This window comes from Ictidomys tridecemlineatus, chromosome 11, assembly GCF_052094955.1.
Source record: "Ictidomys tridecemlineatus isolate mIctTri1 chromosome 11, mIctTri1.hap1, whole genome shotgun sequence".
NCBI classification, from domain to species: Eukaryota; Metazoa; Chordata; class Mammalia; order Rodentia; family Sciuridae; genus Ictidomys; species Ictidomys tridecemlineatus.
Window position 1 is genome coordinate 121,594,468 of NC_135487.1, and position 20,149 is coordinate 121,614,616.

General features: G+C 37.8%; 1 pseudogene; it reads right to left on the minus strand.

The window, feature by feature from the left end:
* The window catches only part of LOC101963677 (T-cell surface glycoprotein CD1a-like), a 30,378-nt pseudogene extending 12,369 nt beyond the window's left edge, over positions 1–18,009 (minus strand).
* Between the last annotated feature and the right edge of the window lie 2,140 nt (positions 18,010–20,149).

Genomic DNA, 20,149 nt, shown 5'->3' on the forward strand with positions numbered 1-20,149 from the left:
ACAAGGCATCATGAAGCAAGACCCCACCTTGAGTCTTTATCCCTTGCCTTATTTGATGAAGAGCATTCTATCAAAATTATTTTGTTAGTCACTGTATAAAAATAAAGAGATTTTAGGTGCATACTCTCTATCCCAGCACTCTTTTCAGTATGGAATCTGACCTTTAAAGTTACAAAGCAGTCTGCCCTTGATATGAAAATAACTTTTGTGTATTGTGTGATTTCTTTACCATTTTCATAGTTTAATGTTGCAGCCAACTCTTTTGAACCCAGTTCATCTCATCAGTGTGATATGCTGGCGAGATTTGGGGTTCACAGTTTCAGATGTTGTAGTCCACAGAGGGCCAACTCCATTCCTCTGTGCACAAGATGGAGAAGAACATCAAGGTAGAGGGTGTGGAGGAGGAAAGCAGCTCAGTACACGGCCACCAAGAAACAGAGAGAGATTTTTGCTCACCAGGGACAAACTATATATCCCAAAGTCATGCCCCCAATAATGTACATACTCTACAGTTAATTAATTCTTTTTTTAGTATTTGCAAAATACTTTATTTTATCCTACTATTGCCCCATCATTTCTTTATTTTTTTAGTTATACATGACAGTACAATGATCTTGACATTTTATACATTTGAATCAAATGGGGTAAACAATTAATTAATTCTTATCAGCAGATTGATTAATGCACTGATTAGGTTAATGCTCTTATAACCTAATCAGATGACCTCTGAACCTACTTGCATTGTCTCATACATGAACTTCTGAGGGACACCTCATATCTAAACCATAACACACAATAATAACAGTTATTACTAAGTTTTCATTTGCTGTAAAATTATGCCTGGTATTTAAAAAATAATAATAATGTCACTTTCTTTCCTTGTATTATTTCTTTTTATATCTTTAATCTGTTCAAATATAATGTACTCTATTTGTGACTTCTTAAGGAAAATAAACTACTTGTTTTGTCTGACAGAATTCATATGATAGATTATTTTAGTTCTGTCCTCTGATTTTGTGGCCTGATGTAAAAAAGATTTTCAGCTTGGATATTCACATCATGTTTGAGGGGGGTTCTCTTGATCAACTTTGTTTAAAGCATCTGCTGTCATAGAGGCATTACAAATTTTGAGTCACTTCTTATTTTCATTTATTACACATTTTATCTCTGGATCATGCAATTATGTATTTGTAAACGCTAAACTTTGACCACTGATTTGTAATACTCAGAATGAGAAAAGTAAAACAAAATTATTCAACATTTAATGAATCAATAGAAAAGGTTCCTTCTTCATATAATTAGGTGAACATTTTTCTATTTTATTCTGTCACAGGGGTAAGGGTATGGAAAAATCTTCATCTTTACCTTTATTATTAGTTTTTTTTAGTTATATATAACTTTACAATTCATTTTGGCATACTCATAAAGCCTGAAAAATAATGTTCTATAATTCAGAGCCCAGTATTTCCACTTTCTATTCATTCCTATCTTCCTCTCTTTCCTTTCCTCTACTCTATTGAACTTTCTGTTAATGATTCTGTTTTTTAATCAGTTTCTTGTGGATATACATATACACTTTCCTATGTATACATATGAATATGCCACAGTGAATCTGAATTTAATATATTTTACAATTACGTTCTCTTATTGCTTTTTAAACCATATTTGAATTTTAAGTTGTAGAGTTATACAAAGCATATTTGCTGCTCTGGTGAATCTGTGGTATATTCATATGTATGTAGGAAAGTTAGGTCAGATTCTTTCCACTCTTCTTCCCTTGTCTTGTTCCCCATCCCTCCCTTTCAATGTCCTTCCTCTACTCCAATGATTGTGTGTGTGTGTGTTTGTGTGTGTGTGTGTGTGTGTGTGTTGATGGAATTCCCTGCCACTTAGCTTTTCTTTTCTTTTTTGCTTTTTAAATTTTCTTTCCTTTGATTTTTTGGCTGGCTTGAGCATATGAGAGAAAACGTTTGACTTTTCACTTTCTGGGGCTAGATTATTTCATGTAGAATGATTGTCTGCATCTATTTACTGGTAAATGTCATAATTTTATTTTTTCCTGGCTGAGTAATATTTTATTATGTCTGTATACCTTATTTTCTTCAGCCAATAATCTGTTGACAGACACTAAAGTTGATCCTATAGGTTGGCTATTGTGAATTGTGCTGCCATAAACATTGATATGGCTGCATCACTATAGTATGCTGATCATTGACATTTTGGATATAAGCCAAGTGTATAACAGCAGGATCATATGGTGGTTCTACTCCTAGGTTTTCGAGGAATCTTTATACTGCATTTCAAAGTGGTTGTGCTAATTTGCAGTACCCACAACCAGGCCTACACTTACTATTATTTGTATTCTTGATGATTGCCATTCTCACTAAAGTGACATATCTTAGTGTAGTTTTGATTTGCATTTCCTTGACTGATAGAGATTCTGAGCATGATTTTTCTGTATTTATTGGACATTTCTATTCCCAGGAGGCTCCATTCTAACTCGTACCTTGTCAACTCAGTCCTGACCTCTTATCTTTAGAATCAAGAGACTGCAGAATTCAAACCCCTGGGAACCAAGGCACAACAATATCTTGTATGCACAGATATTAGATCCTATGTCTAGTTTAACATTTCTTCATTGCTGTACTCCCAAGGGGGCTTCCTTAAATTCATTGTAAATGAAGTTCTGTATTTAAGAAGAGTTTAAATACTATTTTACATTTCTTGGTACTTTTTAATAGTATCTCTCTTTAAGATATGTAGGGTGCCATCTTGGCAAAAAGAAAATCCATGACTGTGTCTTCTATATTTACGCAGAGAATTCCAAGGATTGGGTAATAAATTAATGTTTTAGGTTTAGAAAATGGATCAGGAAGGAAGGGCTGAGTCTACATAGAATGAAAAGGAGGGATATCAGAACGCAGAGGAGGCCCTTGGAGCTGAGATAAAAGATAGTGAAGAATGATAATGAAGACATGGAGATTGAGAAAGCAGGGAGAAGCCGCGTGGTGAAACACAACATGAATGGGAAAAGATGGGAGCACAGCAATTGGCAAAGAATGTCAGAGCCATAAGATATACTAGGTAATACTCAGTTCTTTCCAGCCATCATACAAACAAGGACACTAGGGCCAGATTGAAAATTTAACTTTTTAATTAAAGTCTGGTGTCCCATGCAGAAGATGATCATGGCTATATCTCTGAGGCTCCATTCAATGCAAGAATTTGCTGTGAGAGGTGAAAAATAAACAGGCCATATACAGAAGACTCAGAAAGGCAAGAGAAAAACTTGAGAAATTGTGGGAAGGGAAATGAGAAGCCCAGTACAGGCATAAAATATGATAGACAGTGGGTTTCTTAGGCAGAGAAATTGAGGTTTTTGCTTGTCGAGGTAGGAAGTCAGATGGCACAGTGAGATTGTGTGAGGAGGGGACCTGACATTGGGTTCTGGGGAAAGCTGTATGGGGGAGGGAAAAATTCAGGAATTATGGTATTATGTAGTGGAGCAGCAATTAGAAGTTTTAGGAAGAGCACAAGCATACTTGTAGGCTAAGGAACAATAATTCAAGAAGAGGAACTTTGCAGCCAGTGCAGATGATTAATTGTTTGATCATGCAGGGAAATTCTCAGGGAGTTACAAAATGAAACACAGACACACAATTTTACCTTTAAACCAAGCTCCAGGATAGCTTCTCTCTGCCTCAAACTTCCCAGGAGGGAAGCGAGGTTCTCCTGGAGAGGAGAGAGAGAGAGAGAGAGAGAGAGAGAGAGAGAGAGAGAGAGAGAGAGAGTGAATGCTTGGGAGTGGGCTTTTATTGGGGAACTCTAAATTCTGGGGAAAATCCAATCCAATGAAGGTCAAGGAAGCAGTGTTGCAAGGTCAGGTGAGGGATTGGGTCCCTGGGGTAGTGGAGAGACACGCCTCTGCATTGACACCATTTTCAAACCCAAGGAGGGTGGGGAAATCCTGCTGCATTTCTGCTTCTTGGAGACCTCAAAACACCCAGCCAAGGAGTAACTCAGTCACGTGCAAGGTTGTTCTCCCAGAGAGGAACCCTGAGGGAAGGTCTTGGTACAAGGAAAAGAATTCTGGATACCTCTAAGACACCTGGGAGACCCTGCCTGGCTGAGTCCAAATTGGCATATATCTTACTCACCTGGATTTTTTTTTTGTTTTTCTGTGACCAGAGAGCACATAACTATCAGTGATCTCTATAACCATCTCTTCTCTCAAACTTGTTCTCTTTTTACTGAACCTGGTCACTACCTGACCTACTTTATCTGACTTTTTTCTACAGTCTTATTTTTTCTCAGCTTTCCCAACTCTGAGCTTCCCCAATGGAGCAGGTCCAAATGGTCTCCATTCTTTCTCCTCTCCTCCTCCAGACCTTGTCTTTCACCCACCATGGCTGAGTGCACACTCAGGGTTAGAGTGAACTGGGAAGCTGCTGATCCACAGCGGTACTCTGTCTGTCTTTATCACCAGCTGCTACCTGCATCCCTAATCAGGAATCCTACCAGAGGAAATATAAAGGGAATAAATTTGGAGGTCTGCTTCATTTCTCTTTGTAATCTACTCCTTTCAATCTTCATTATACTTTCTTCTCCAGCATCTCCTACAACCTTAGTATTTCTTATCAGACCATGACATTTGGGCCCCAGAATCTCATACTTATTTAGTTAATCTTTTATCTTCTCTTTCCTACCCAAACTCAACTGTCCTTTCCTTGTTTCCCCACCTCACGCTTAGAAGCCCAGAAAATATATTATCTAATATTCAGAGAAAAGTGATAATGTGTAGCCTCCTCTTACCCATTTGGCTACTATCATAGAATATCATAGAAGTGCCATTTATAAATCTCATTCCTAAGGGTTGCAACGTTATAATCTAATCATCTCCCACAGGCCAACCTCCTAGCACTTTCATATAGGTGGCTAGGATTACAATATGTGAATTTGAGGAAGAAATAAAGATTTATACCATAGTAGATTTGTGCTCAAAAAACCTTTAAAAGTACATTTAAAGGTACTAAAATACAAAACATTTTTATTTCTTTTGAAATTTCTCTCTGTGCTCTGTTTTTGCTATTTTATTGCTATTGTTTGTTTAATTTGCTAATGTTTCACCCTTTGAGCACAGGGATACTCACAGGATGATCTTGGGAACTCTCAGGAACCTGGGGGCCCCACTCCATGACTTCATGTAAGCTGCCAACTTGTTCCCTAGCTCCACTTATCCAAGCCACTCAAGTGACATTTACTTCTACTAGGCTGAAGAGGGAAGTTAATCTCTCTTTTCTGAAGTGGTCAAAAGAACACTTGTTACATGAGTGACCACTGAGAAAATTGAAGCCAAATTACATAGAGATGTACATGATACCTCAAACAAGGGTGAGCAAGATGCTCACCATGTACAGTTGCAAAACAATGTGGTACAGATGGATGGGATGGCTGCAGCTATGTTCTGTCCACACACTGTTGTGTGCATGTTGATTCTCCCTTTGTGCCTGCCAGGCATGAGATAGTGGCAAAGGCTTACTGCAAAAGGAGCCTTCCCTTCTAATGATGTCAAGACACTGCAGAAATGACAGGGTGGAGGCGGGTAGGCAGAGTCTAGAGTTTCCCCAGGGCCCAGAGTGTGGGGAGCAGGTGGCAGAGTGCAGCACATTCAAGTTAGGTTGTGGGAAGCAGAAAACCAAAAAAATGGAGGAGGCAGCATATAAGATTCAATGGAGAAATTCTGAAAAAATGGCAGACTAGAAAGTGATGTTCTCAAAGATCCATGACATGGGAGGGAATCAAGCAGTGGGAAGACTGCTTCTCTGTGAGGTTGGTGAGAAGGGGACTTCACTGGTACTTAATATTGAACAGAAAGGCTTGCAGAAATGGAAATTTTGAATACAGTAAATAAGGAAAAGGAACAAAATTGGAACTATTAGCAAGAAAAAAGAGAGAAAGAAAAACAAGGAAAACAGAGTCATGAAACATACAATATAAAGCCAAACAAAAATATATTCATCAAAAAAAGAAACCCTCAAAAAACAGAGAAAGAGAAAATTACCTTCAAGAAATGCTAAAAATGAGAACGACTAAATAAATATGTATATTTTTAAATGACAATGACTGTGGACAGTCTTGGTGTGGAGAATACTGGTATCAGAGGGATAGCTATTTAGAGTCAATCCAGAGGGCTATTTAGCTTATTAATCCGGTGCACAAAAGACTCTCTGGGTTTGCCAGTTGTGCACAGGGAGCCAAGATAGGCACCATCTTGGGATGACCATGCAGTGGCAGTGTCAGCAGAATAAGAAGCTCAAATCCGTGAGTTCAGAGCTCTGTCCAATGCATGACTCTGACAGATTCAAGCCATGGGATATAGACTGATGCTAGTAAATCCAGAGAATTTCAAGAATGGAGAGTGTTTTTCCCAGAAGTAATACAGGTCAGGGAGATAGGGAGAGCAAGCCTTCCTCTCCTCCTTTGAGTCTGGCAACAAGCAGAACCAGTGGTAGTGGGTAGCGAATTCAATTGGGTTGGTGTGAGAACACTCAGGGATAGACCCCAGGAGTCCAGGAAAGGCAGTATCCATGAAGAATAGTGGCAAAGGATTGGCTCCCCTGTCCCACAGGGCCCTGGGGAGACTCCTGTGGTATGGTCCTAGAGGTGGATTGTTTTAATGTTGCTCAACAGTTCCCCACACAACAAAATACCTGGGGCCATACTAGACCTAAGTCCCACATGCAGGAGTTTCACCCACAGAAACTCATCTCACAGAACCCAGCATCCTCTACACCCTTGAGTGGAGCTGACAGTGCTTGCCACCCACTCCACACCATTTTGCTGAGAAAGAAAACTGAGAACTGAAAAGACAGTTGCATATAGACAGCAATCATATACTCTCATTGACTATTATGCTATTTTAAAAAATATGTACTGATTGCTTCATGGGCATTTAACAAATACATATTTATTTCTGCTTTCTCATCTCTAGCATTTTTGGAAAGTAATTTCTCTTCCTCTGTTTTTTAAGGGTTGTTTAGCGTATTTTTTGTTTGGCTTTATATTGTGTTTCATGATTATGCTTCCCTTGTTTTTCTTTCTCTATTTTCTTAGTAAAAATAAAACTTTATTATTCTCTCTTTCATTCTTTCTTTAATATTTTATTTTTATTTTTTCTCCTCTCCCCTCATAAACAACACATCCTATGTTGCCTCTGCCTCTGACCTATTTATTCAACTTTTGAAATTGCAAACCAATTCTTACCCTTCAATTTTTACTTCTTTACTCTTAATTAACTCTATTCTTAAGTTCTCCTGACATTAATTGGTTTAAAAAACATCATACATCACCATTAATACTATAGCAACAATTAATACATAAATCACAGATTACACCTATTGTTTGATTTTTATGCCAGATATAATCCATGAATATTTATGATAGAAATTCTGATCCTAGAATTTCCATTTATTGTATCAATTAACATTATAGATGTTATAATAGAAGCAAAATACTTAATTTAATGCTATAAATTGCATGCATAAGTTCTTGCTATTATTTGACCCGCCCTAATCTGTGAGATACTAGAAACCTACAGGCTCACTAAATGTTTGTATATTAGAGGATTTTTGCTTCAGATATATTCAGATATATGGGTAGACACAGAAACAATATGAAAAAGCAAGAAAATAAACCATCTTCCACCAAAAAAAAAAAAAACAAGAATTACCCAACAAACATTTGTCATCAACATGGCAGTGGATGAAATGTCAGGAAAAATTAGAAAGTTTATAGTTAAACTGATCTACAAGATAAAATATAATGTAAGGACTGAAATCAGAAAGAACATACAGAAAGTGAAAGATCATTTCAATAAGGATGTAGAAATTCTGAAGAAGAATCAATCAGAAATCTGGAATCAATGAACCAAATAAAAATTTGATAGAAAACATCATCAATATGCCAGAACATTTGTAAGTCAGATTTTCAGGAAATAAAGACAAGGTACACAATTTTGAAAATAAAACTGATCATAGAGAAAACATACTAAGAGTTCATGAACAGATTTTTTTAAGAAATATGGAATAACTTTAAAAGGCAAAATCTAAAATTTATAAGGACATATGAAGGCTCTGAAATACAAACTAAAGGAATGTGAAAAGTTTTCAAAGAAATAATATAAGAAAATTTTGCCAAATATTATGAATGAAATAGAAAATCAAATAAATCTAGACATATAGAACTCCACATATATAAAATAACAACAGATTCACTGCAAGGCACATTATTATGAAAATACCTAATATAAAGAATAAGGATAGACTTTTTAAAGCAGCTAGAGAAAAATGACTGGGAACATTTAGAAATAAACCAATCTGGATCTCAGCTAATGTTTTAATCCTGAATCTCAAAGATAGAAGGTCTAAAAATTATATATACAAAGGCTCTTAAAGAAAAGGTATTTCAACCAAAAATACTATATCCAGCAAAATTAAACTTTAGATTTGCATATGAGATAAAAAACACTTTCCAAAAATAAAGTTAAAAGAATTCACAATTGAAAGCCAGAACTATAAAAAATACTCAATAAAATACTTATGAAGAAACAGAGAAAAAAAATGAAAATAAGGAGGCTGAGAAAGCAGAATTGCAAGTTCAAAGCCAGCCTCAGCAACTGGGAGGTACTAAGCAACTCAGTGAGACCCTGTCTCTAAATAAAATACAAACTATGCTGAGGAATGTTGACCAGTGTTTGAGTGCTCCAAAGATAAATCCCTGGTATGCCCCCCAAAAATCAATGAATAAAAAAGTTGGTTCTTTTTTAAAGAATTCTCTTGAAAAATAAAGAAAATTGATAAATATTTTGCCCAGCTAACCACAAAAAGAAAACACAAAATTATTAAAATCTATGACAAAAATGGGAATACCATCCCAGATACTACTGAAATACAGAGGATAATCAGAAACTGTTTTGAAAATTTATACTTTAATACACCAAAACATCTTGAATGCATTGACAAATTCCTAGAGACGTAAGACCTACTCAAATTGAATCATGAAGATACAAAAAATTAAACAGATCAATATCAAGTAATGTAATTGAAGAAACTATTAAAAGTTTGCCAACAAAGAAAAAAGCCCAGGACCAGATGTATTCTCAACCAAGTTCTACTATACCTTTAAAGAAAAAATAATATCAATCATCTTTGAATTATCTCACAAATTAGAAAATAAAGGAATACATCCAAACACATTCTATGAAGCTAGTATCACCCTGATTAGAAAAAAAACAGGACAAGGACACACCAAGAAAAGGAAACTTCAGACCAATATCCATGATGAACATAGATGCAAAATTTCTCAATAAAATACTGGAAAATCACATACAAAACACATTCAAAAGATAGTGCACCATGATCATGTGGGGTTCATCTCAGAGATGCAAGGTTGGTTCAGCATACAGAAATCAAAAACTGTAATTTACCACATCAGTGGACTTAGAGACAAGACTCACATGATTATCTCAATAGATGCAGAAAAAGCATTTGCCAAAATACAGCATTCATGCATGTTTAAAATACTAGAAAAACTAGGGATAGTAGGAACATACTTCAATATTGTCAAAGCTATATATGGTAAAGCCAAGGCTGACATCATTCTAAATGGAGAAAAATTAAGATAATTCCCTCTAAAATATGGAATAAGACATGGATGCTCTCTTTTACCACTCCTATTCAACATAATTCTTAAAACCTTAGGCAGAAAAATTGAACAAAAGAAAGAAATTAACAGAATATGAATAGGAAAAGAAGAGCTCAAACTATCTTGGTTTGCTGATAACATGATTCTACAATTAGAAGTCCCCCAAAAAATTTACCAGAAAAAGTATAAAAATCCCAAGTGAATTTAGAAAATTATCAGGATACAAAATTATCACTCATGAATAAATTGTGTTCTGAAATTTCAATGAAGAATCACCTGAGACAGAAATTAGAAAAACCATCCACTCACAGTAGCCTCAAAAATAGTACTTAAGAATCAATCTTTAAAAAGAGGTGAAAGACCTCTACAATGAAAACTGAAGAAAGAAATTGAAGAAGACCTTAGGAGATGGAAAGAACCCACATGTTTTTGGATAGGCACAATTAATATTGAGAAAATAGCCATACTTTGAAAAGCACTGTACAGATTCAATATAATTAACATTAAAATATTAATGACAATCTTCATAGAAAAATAAAAAGCAGTGCAAACATTCACATGGAAAAAGAAGAGACCCAGAATAGGCAAAGCAATTCTTAGAAAAGCAAAGCCAGAGGAATCACTACCAGATCTTAAATTATATTACAGAGCTATGGTAACAAAACCAGCATGTTATTGGCACCAAGATGTGAACACCAATGGGACACAATAGAAGACAAGGATACAAACATATCAATAGAGTTATGTCATATTAGACAAAAGTGCCAACAACGTACATTGGAGAAAAATATCATCTTCAACAACTGGTTCTGGGAAAACTGGAAATCCCTATGTAGTAGAAGAAAACTTAATCCCTGTCTCTCACCCTGCACAAAAATCAACTCAAAGTGAATCAAGGACCTAGGCATTTGACCAGAGACTCTGTGCGTCCTAGAAGAAAAATTAGGCCCAACTCTCCTTCATGTTAGCTTAGTGACCATATTCTTCAACAAGACTACTAAAGCACAAGAAGTAAAATCAAGAATGAATAAATGTGATGATATCAGAAACTCTTCTTCACAGTAAAGGCAACAATCAAGAACATTAATGGTTTGGTTTTGCTCCTATTTTGTTTTTGTTTTTATCACAAATGTGTATTAAATATTTTCAAATACTTTTTATGCAGTAAATCATGTAAAAAGTCTATCCTAACCCTATATAATACACATTTTATTATAATGTCCTAAGCTCTCAGTGACTGTCTGAAATGGTGTCATAAATGTCCTATCTGGGTGGGCTCTGGTACAGTAGCCCCCACCCTGGCTGATGCAGATCACCAGGGCACCCTCCCATGACTGGGGCAAAGTGACAGTTGGCCTGCCTTCACCTGAGTTCCTACAGCTGGCATTTGTATAGTGCAAATTGCTGAGTACCACTCCCCACTGCTGGGGCTTCATTGTAGTGGTGTTCTCTAAGCACTTGGTGACTGTCTGCAACTGTGAGTCTCTGAGTGCAGATTCTTCCTGTGTGTTCTACCCATCACCATGGTTTTATCTGTCATGTGATAGGTGAGGGTGTGAATTGGCCCTATTCACATGGCACCTGAAAAGACTCTGTGAAACACTCTCCAGAATTAACACTCTCCAGAAGTGACTTGTGGGCGGGGTTTTCAACAAACTCCAGCCATCAGTGATAGCTCTACAAGTTCTTTCTAAATTCATTACTAAAACAATCTATTTCAGTGGGAATAAATCTTCATATTTTTAAGTTATAAGGATGCTAAAACATTGTTTCCATGCTAAATCACCATTGAGAAAACAGAACATTCTTCTACTTCATATTATTCCAGTCCACAATCTTTTCTACAGAGTAAATTATTTTCCAACTTTTTGGTGCATTGTGCTCTGTCTTTGGAATCTTATCAACTGATTGTTGAGTTAATTGTTTATGGCTCATGAGTATCATTAACTCTAATCATGCTCTTTTCACATTATTTAGAGTTCTTTTTGGTCATAGATGACAGTAGAATCCATTTTGATATAATTAAGTGATTATGGAATATATTTTATTTTGATTAGGACCCAAGTCTTGTGGATGTGCATGATGGTGATATTCACTGTGGTTTATTCATATATGTATAGGAAAATTATGTCAGATTCATTCCACTATCTTTTCTTTTTATCTCTCTCCTCTTTCTTCTATTATTTAACTGATCAAACTATTATATATATATATATATATATATATATATATATATATGTATGTGTGTGTGTGTTTTAGTTATTGATGGACCTTTATTTTATTTGCTTATTTATATGTGGTGCTAGGAATAGAACCCAGTGCCTCACATGTATGAGGCATGTGCTCTACTACAGAGCTACAACTCCAGCTCCAAACTATTTATTTCTTTATCCCAACATTTTACTTTCCCTCACATTCTAATATAATAATGCATCGTCCTTCTATACCTATATTCTTATAAAATAATTTACTTTTGGTGTACAAATTGAATTGTAACAAAAAGTTGAAAATATGCTTCATGCATAATGCATTTCATTCAACATTTTCTTAAAAACCTTCCCATGTCATTTTATGTCTAGGCCATATCTCCCCTCTACACAGCATCCCATAATATACATATACCACATTTCACTAATGTGTTCCCATAGGGTAAACATATCTGCTATGCTTCTAACACTGCAAGACCATTTAACTTTTGTGATAAACATCATTGTATGTGTTCCTTCATGAAACCGTGGAGACATTAGGTTCATAAATAGGATTTCAAGGTCAATATGTACATTCTTGGTTAAGACAAAACCACAAGCTCTTCAGAATCACTTCACCACCATCAATACATGAGGAATCCCAATAATCCCCATTCCTGCAGGCACTGTGTTTCTCTGGCTTTAAGTTTCCCTAGTTGGTAATATAAAGTGATACTTTCTTTTAGTTTTCATTTCTCTAATTGCATGGGCATTTGATTATCATTCATATGCTTTTATCTTTAGGGATTTTCATCTGGATTATTCACATACACTGTTTATTTTGTAAATTTTTAAACTTTGTATTAATGCTACAGCAAGATGAACCTTCCATCCCTAAAAGAACTGACAGAAAATATTGTGCCTTCATTTAACTGAAGAAAAGAATGAAGGAGACTTTTAAAATCACTCATTTCCCCAGGAGCATAACCACCACTTTTGTTCCTGGTCAGTGGTTTGACAAAAATTCATTAAGTGTCCCAGAGAGGGACAGAATCAAATGCCAGAGTTAAAATAAAAATAACATAAAAGTTTAACAAGACAAGGACTTGTACTTTTAAGAAATAAAATAAAAGGTATCAGTTTTAAAGAATAGCCAATTTCAGGAATAAAGGAGGAAGATGGAAGTAAAACAATGTTGCAACCAAAAGTAGAGTTCGGCTAACTTCCCTGGTGTCTACTTGCAGCAAGCAGGATGCTTTCGGTCTCCAACAAGAGGACACCCAATTTGATGACCTGAAAACCTCAAGAAAACCTATTGGCCAATAGGACTGAGAAATACAGTGTCATTCAGGGTTTGGTTACAGTTAATCTGAACTCTCCTGTGAGTTTGTTACCTCTATCTTTTTGTCAGTATGATTTCATCCATACAGTTGTCTCCCTGGGACTGAAAAAGGAACTTGAGTGATTTATGATACCCAGCAGGATCACATCTGGAACAAGAGAGAGCATCTCTTTCACTTACCATCAAACATGAAGATCAGGCTGCATACACACTGAGCCAGCCACATTAGGACAGGTGCACACACTGGCTCACCTCTTCAAGCAAATGCAAATGGATCCATATGATATTGGTCTTATAGGTTACCTGTTCATTCTTTAGCCTATTACATTGTCAAGAATGGGACCTCATGATTGCCTTGGGCTGAGCATAATGGCTGAGAGTGAAGTCAGTCAACTGAAATCACATTGCTGCCATACAAATGTGGAAAAGTGGATTGGAAGCTATATGGATTGTAACCAACCATGTCTAATATGAGTAAAAAGATTTCAGCTGTCACACTTGTCCTCTGCTCTCATCCCAACTTTATTTCCAATTATTTGCCTCTATTTAGGAAGCACTTTCGGTTTAATGTTTGGCAAACAAATATTAAAAGCTAGATGTGTGATGAATGGAGAAAGGACAAATAAATGCATAAATAAATTTTTCAGGAGAAAAATCCATGGGAAATTTTCTTACACATGCCTTCACTGGTACCTGATCCCTCTAGTTGTTCCCCTTGCCCTGGGCCCCCTCTTCTCAGCTGCCTAAGCAAAATAAAGCTAACTCCCCTTCCCCAAATTCACTTCAAGTAAGTTACTCTACCAGGAATCTGAGAGAGAAATAATCAAAATAATAAACTGCAGAATCAAGTTGGGTAGGCAAAATTTTCAGAACATAGTGATCTTTTTTCCTTCTGTTACTTTATGCTCAGTATGCAACTGCTGCAAAGTAAATGTACAATAGGTGCCTAAGAACTGTTCCTTGAATCAATTTATTAATTGTAAAGTAATTGAAGTTTGATTATGAATGTCTTAACTCACACTGTCCGTTGGTGTCATTAGTCAATCCCCATTAGTCAAGATTTCTGAATTTTCTAATTTGTCTACCCATAGAAATTTATTTATAACCCCATATTAAGTATTCACAGTGCTTTTGCAGTCATCCCTACATATGTACAGAGTGGTGTAAAATGGGAGTCAAATGAAGAACGCATTCCCCATGAAAGTTAAAAAAAAAATGATGCTCTGTCTTCAGGTTTCATTTCTTATTACAGGATGGGCATCCTTTCTGTGGCCTATCCAGTGACACATTTTTCATACATTCTACATCTACACTCAGAAAAATGAGAAATTATATCCCATCTATGTTTAATATATCAAAGTATATAAATGCATTCTACTGTCATGCATAATGGTTTAAAACAAAACAAATAATTTTTTTTAAAGTCTCAACTACAACATAGGTGTCAAGAACGCAGAAAATTAAAAAAAAAAACCTGCAAACCTTACATAAATTCAACACAGGTTTTTATTGTGAACATGTTCCATGCAGACTAGACACTTCACCATGAATACAGATATTTTAAAAGCATGTGCTTTGTTCTCAAATTTCTAAAAATTTAAAAAATTAAAAGTTACACAATGGCCAAAGAGGCTAGGGTGTGAGGGCTACAGTTGAAATGCAGGGAAGCAAAAATGGAAGAGAGATGGCTTCCCACTGTGAATCAAGGAAAGACCCTGGAGGATGTGACATTTGAAATGCATCTGATGATCCATTATATCTAACCAGATGCAGCTTGCTAGGATATTATTTCATTCAGAGATAAATTCGCAGAAGCCAGGTCTGAACAAAAAATTCTGCAAGATTACATTGAGCATATATTGGTAACTAATCATGAACCAGATAAATTACAAAGGTTTCACAAGAAGAGTTGAAGTGATGTCATCACCACGTGGTGTCCAGGTGTAGACTGGGCACCTGGGTAGCTGGGTCCTCACTTCAAAGGGACAGCACTGCATGGAGCTTCACAGTGTGTCCTAAGTGAACCAAACGATAACAGAGAAATAACAGATCTTCATAAAGTGGAAGTGACAACTGAAGAGAAAATAGGAATGGGGTTGAGAAGAAAAGAAAAAATGGGGAAAAAGTCAAAAAAGAAGGGAATACCATTGGGGAGGAGGGACGAACAGGAAAGATGGATACAAAGAACTCACCAGTGCTTCCTAAACCAAAATCCAAGCCCTCTCAGAAGAGCCTGGGCCACTATCACAGCTGAGAGGATCCAGCCCAGGGCACTAGGAGGTGCTGCAGATTCAAGTGGACACCAGGATGTTGTTTCCAACCCATTTCCCGTTTTACTCCATGCACTCCCTGTTTGCTGTCTTGACCTGTGCTATTTTCCTTGAGATTCTACCTCACCAATCTTTCTTCCTATTTTTTATCTCATCCCTTTACACAGATGAATCCTTCATCTATCCTACATATTTTTGCATTTGCAAATTCCTTATTATTAATTCTTTCATTCCTTGGATTGGTATATTTGTTTTCTAAAAAGAATTTAGGGTCTGGAATTTAGGGTTTGGGATTTCAAAATTCTTGATTCTTTGGCTATCCTTAATCTTCTGCTAGAGATTTACCTAGCCCCATATCCCAGCATTTACCATGCCAGTAGAGGACAGGGTCCTGCCCTCCTAGGCTGCTGTGCTTCATCCTGCAGGCCAAGCCAGCTGCCTCCCCAGATGCCACATCCAGAGTTGCTCGGAGATACTACGTCCCATCTGCATTGGGCAGGAAGTCACCTTGCTGAGTACCCAACTCCTCCTGTTCACCCCGCATCCACATCACCAATAAGGGCTTTGGGTAGAAGCCAGACACATGGCACACCAGCTGCAGATGTCCAGGTCCAGGATTGAGACCCCTGGAAAGCCAGGCCTCAGGGTTCACTGCAAAGAACAGCAAAGACACCCAGACATGGATTCTGACATGAACTTAGAGGCTCAGAACTCCAGATGAGACCACATAGACACATTCCAACTTCTGGAAATGTCACTCATTATCCTCTTCTTTTTTATCCTGAATTTAACTTTAAAATGTAAAAATTCTTGGAGAGGGGATACAAGACTGACCTTGTCGCTGAAGATGAGTCTTCCCTGCATTCAGAAGACCCAAGGTGAAATGTGGACAATTGTCGCTGAGGAGCCAATGTACCCTATGTGTGTTGTCTTGGTTCCAATTGAGTATTCTGCAGGCTTTCTGGGCCTCTCTTCCATCCTTTGGAGATGGTGACCATGTTTCATTCTGGAAGCTCAGGAAATCAGATCCTTGGATAGCTACACACAGGAAGCTTTTGAAGCCCTTCCCAGAGTGCAGTTCACGGCCTGTTGCCATCTGTAGATCAACTGGATCTGGGGAAGAAAAGTAGTGAATTAGAGGAGAAAAGGAATGAGATGGAAGCAAAAGACAGAAGGGAGTTTGGGGAGTTTAAGAGATGTACCCAAGTGTGGTTTGGTCCGAGTTTCACAGAAAGGGGAACTGGTAGGAGCTGGAGGTGGAGGAAGAGATGATAATATGAGGAAGGGAGGGGATTGTTCAAAGGTGATAGCGATGGTGTGGGGGGTGAGGGACTTCATGTGAGAGAGCTGAGACTCTGAATAACCAGGGTGGATGTATCCATGGTAACCATAGCAGTTCAGATGGAGATGACTGAAGAATGAAATGGGAGAGATAGTCACACTTTAAGGAGTCACCCAACAAGTGAGGAAGCTGAAGACACCTGATTGAAGACTGGGGAAAGGGTGGCCACAGGATGCCTCTGAGGGGAGACAGTAACACACAGCCCAGCAGGCAATGAGGGAGCAGTCCATAAGTGGCAAAAACTGAAGTTTTTGAAGAATTGAGTTCTGGTGTATAGCACTTTCCCAGGGTGTGGTTGCAGTTTTGTACTGAAGAGTCTGGAGTAAGATTCGGAACAGCATAGGCAATTTACTACAGAAATAAGAAGTTCACTGAGGACTGAGGATATAGCTCAGTTTATAGAGAGCTCGCCTCACATGCACAAGGCTGGGGTCAATCCCCAGCACCACAGATCAAAAAGGTTACTGAGCCCCTCCCCCCACCCCACTCTTACGTTTCTTCTCCCCAGCAATGGAACTAAACTCACCTTCAGACATGAAGTAATTAGTGTAAAATTCCTGAATTTCAATGAAGTTTACCCGGATCTACCAGATCTTTCCAGATCTACCAACTTCCTGTTACTGAAGTTGCCCCTGGACCAGGGATACAGGTAAGTGAAGGTAGGAGAGCTGCTGTTCCAGCTGTGAGTCTGTAGCTCCCCCAACCAGCCTGAGCCCACATGTACCCAGGAATGGTTGTGAAAGGATGACGTCTGGAAAAGATGGGAGGAGACAGGCTCCTCAAACCCTGTGATGAAGAATAGATAGAATGTGGGGAATGTGACATTGGGAGGGAGAGATTAGGAAAAGAAAGTTGCCAGAGTGGGAAGACTCAGAATCTGGAAAAGTGGTGAGCCACCGTTACCTTAGCTGACATCTGCTGGCCCCCAGGGTCCCAGGTTCTATCAACATCCTCCATGACAGCACAGAGGGATTGAGTAAGGACACACAGAATGGGGCCAGCTTGGCCCTCGTTCTCTCCAGTTATGTGCAGGGGAAACTTCCATCACCACACACACACACACACACACACACACACACACACACATCTCTTGTCACAATTCTTACCATATTCACTGTCACCTCCTGGGAAGAGAGCAGCTATCAAGGGGAGTAGCAGAGACATCATGGCCCTTGCAGATGCTATTTCATTCTCTTAAGAAAACTTGGCCTTTGATTTCTGTTCTAAACAAACCTACCCCCACAGACCTCTCTTCTGACTTCCGTATTCAACCAACAGACAGACCTCTCCTGCCTGAAAATCTGCTTCCTCTCCAATCCCTGACCACCTATTCACTATCCCGTTTCCCCTGCTCTTCTGAGTCTCTGCCCAGTCTTCCAACTTCTCTCATTGTTATGAAATGCTTTCCTGGTCATCTTCCCCTATTTCAAATTCTATACAACAAGTTTTATGTGGCACTGAAAAGTCACCTTACCACTAGGCACTCTTCTTCTTTCAGTGCCAGGTATTGATCTCAGGATCATCAACATTTTTAGTTATTGAATAATTTTGAATTATCCCCCATGTGTTCTCTTCCCTACCCCATCCCCCACTCCACCATCTTCATGTCGCTGACATCACTGGTTACTTTATTTACTCCTTCAGTATCACTTTGGATTGTCCTCCACACCAATATCAACTAATTAGTCTGTGGATCCTGTATCCAGGGCTGGCTCTGGGAGGCATGCAGCCAGTCCAGTAATACACTTACTGCTCTATGATCACCATCTTGAATTTTATAGTAATTTTATTGACTTTGTGTTTCATAAGCCAGCATGAGTAAAGTATATGCCAATTAAAATTCAGCCATGCAGGGCATCCCAGCAACTCTAGGGTCATCCAGGACAAATTTCTTTATCACTAAATCCACTTTTCAATTTCTCTTCTTGGATCATTGCTGCTTAGTCTACCAGCATGCTTGTGTTCTTCCTAACATGCAGCATGTTGCTCCCCTGCACACCACCACAACTCCTAAATTTCTCCTTCCACACCCAGCTGTCCCCAGAACTCAGATGTGAGGTGCCCACACCACTGTGCCCTCTGACTTCCCACCTCACCAACAGCAACCTCAATTTCCCTCCCAGAGAAACCCACATGCCAGTTATGACTTCCTGCCTGCACTGGCTCCTCCTTTCCCCTCCCACACTTCCTCTGGTTTGTCTCCCCTTGCTGCCTCCCTGCATGTGGCCTGTGTGGTTGTGGAACTAAAAAGTAGTGTGAAAGGAGCTTCAGGCTGACAGTCAGGGTGACCTCCTGATGGGACACCAGCTTTGAATTGCAAAGACCTTGTGGTTACTCTGTTCAGTGTCCTTAGATGTAAAAGGACTAAAGAGAATAAAAAAAAAACAAGAGAAATATCCCAGGACATTGACAGAGACAATGATATTCTGATTAAAACTCCTCAAATTATACAAAACAACAGCAAAAATTGACAAATAAAATAACATCACATTGAAAAGCTTTTTTAACAGCAAATAAAGCAATCAACAAAGTGAAGAGACAATGTACAGAATGGGAGAAAATGCTTGTCACTTATGTATCTCATGGAGGGTTAATATTAAGAGCTATAGTAAAAAAATGGTAAAAAAAAAATGTCAAAAATGGCAACAAAATAGACTTGTAGACCAATGGTACAGAATAGAAGACACAGAGACAAACCCACATAAATATGGTTAGGTCATACTAGACAAAGGTGCCAAAAACATTCACTGGAGAAAAGATAGCCTATTCAACAAATGGCATTGGCAAAACTGAAAATCTATATGTAACAAAATGAAATTAAACTTCTCTCTTTCACCCTGCACAAACCTCAACTAGAAGTGGATCAAAGACTTAGGCACTAGAACAGAGACCTGCAAGTAATAGAAGAAAAAAATAGACTTAAATCTTCACCATGTCAACCTAGAATCAGACTTCCTTAACAAGATTCCTAAAGAACAAGAAGTAAAATCAAGAATCAATAAATGGGATGGATTCAAATTAAAAAGCTTTTTCTCAGCAAAAGAAACAATCAATAACATGAGGAGAGAGCCTACAGATTGGGAGAAAATCTTCACCACATGCACCCCTGATAAAGCATTAATTTCTAGGATATATATAAATCAGTCAAAAACTTAATACCAAAAAAAACAACAACAACAAATAACCCAAACAATAAATGGGCTAAGAAACTGAACAGACACTTCACAAAAGAAGAAATATAATTGATCAACAAACATATGAAAAAATGTTCAGCATTTCTAGCAATTAGAGAAAAGCGAATCGAAAC